The sequence below is a fragment of the Siphateles boraxobius genome, unplaced genomic scaffold (assembly GCF_051911475.1).
Source record: "Siphateles boraxobius isolate OS27281-9 unplaced genomic scaffold, OSU_SipBor_1 39, whole genome shotgun sequence".
Classification (NCBI taxonomy): Eukaryota; Metazoa; Chordata; class Actinopteri; order Cypriniformes; family Leuciscidae; genus Siphateles; species Siphateles boraxobius.
Window position 1 is genome coordinate 3,040,322 of NW_027509019.1, and position 1,424 is coordinate 3,041,745.

A 1,424-nucleotide genomic window follows, 5' to 3' on the forward strand; every position below is an offset into this window, starting at 1 on the left:
CAAGCGTTACCGAGTAAAATATTACTGATAATTGATTAGTAATGCCTTACGCCCGTTTCACACATACTCCGTGTGCAGTGTGTATGCGGTGCGTGTTGCGGTGCGTAAACGGTACAGGAGCAGCACGCGCTATAGTCCTTTCACATATGCTGCGTTTGCAGTGCGCTACTGATCTGCAGTTTCTGTGTGCCACAAAATCAAAAATGGCTAAGTAATTCCCCCCACCCCCTCCCCAAAATATATATCATGTTTTTTTTTTGAGGGGGAAGAAATCATATATGATGGCATTTTGCAACTTTTGGGACTATAATCATACTTTTAAGTTTTTCTTGACCCTGTAATCTAGTAACTATAGAACACATTAACTGTAATTATGCATATATGATTAAATTATTACAGTTTCTTGTCAATCTATGTCTATTTTAATGTGAACAATGCGCTGCCACTTTAATTCAGTGCGGTGCAGCACAGCAAAAATAGACTCGGTGCGGAAACGATCTCTGCACTGCTGTATACGCACCGCACCTGAAACGGATCGCCGGACCGCACCCGCGTGCAGTGTGAAAGCTCTAACCTGTTAACATGGGTACGTAAAAAAATACGCACCGCATACGCAATGCAAACGGAGTATGTGTGAAACGGGCGTTACAACAAAAAGTAATACGCTACTGTAATGCATTACTTTTGTAACGCGTTACTCCCAAAACTGCTCACAACATGCTATCCGGCAACAAAGGATTCCATTCATTATGCTAAGCTAAGCTAGCTGCGGCGCTACCAGACTAAGACAATGCATGCACTGAGACAAAAATGCGTTTGCCCACCTATCTAAATGTAGGGGAGACGGTGAATAACCTATTTCAAAAAACGGTGGCGTGTTCCTTTAAACAAACATAATCTGCCAGATTAATTGTTTTAAAGTTTGAACAGAAAGGAAACATTTAGGTGGTTAGGATTGGAGGGTGTGTTTTGGAGGCGGAGCAATGAAGGGAGGGGTGTGTTTGTTTGGGTTGATTTCAAACATCAACAATGTTCAGAAACGACTTTGAGAAATAACTGTGCAGTTTTAAGAGCACATTTTCTCTGGCAGACACTCAGACTAGTAAAGGCACATGGACAGCTGAATGAGTACGCAGGTCTGTGTTTGTTCAGTGTAGGGTTACTGCTTCTGCAAAAATGTTGGCAGCTCAATCTATGAACAGATTTATTTTTCCATTGATGCTTTTCTTTTCCTCAACACAGGCTGGGGTGTTGTGCTACATATATTATTGAAGAAGAGTCTCAGTCCAACTAAAAACTGAAGGTAGAGCTCAAACTAAATCTTTCCAGCTTTGCACATATGAAACCCACCAAACCTCCTTTTGGCTGAAATCCATACATATGGCTGCTCAGACTACTTGTAGAGTTATGTAGAGTTGAGCTGA

At 41.6% G+C, this 1,424-nt stretch overlaps 1 long non-coding RNA gene across 1 annotated transcript; it reads right to left on the bottom strand.

The window, feature by feature from the left end:
• Nucleotides 1–384: 384 nt before the first annotated feature.
• Nucleotides 385–644, bottom strand: LOC143703930 (uncharacterized). Its single transcript, XR_013191485.1, has 2 exons — nt 550–644; nt 385–505 (listed from the first exon to the last, which is right to left on the bottom strand). It is a non-coding gene; the product is annotated as an uncharacterized LOC143703930 (long non-coding RNA).
• Between the last annotated feature and the right edge of the window lie 780 nt (nt 645–1,424).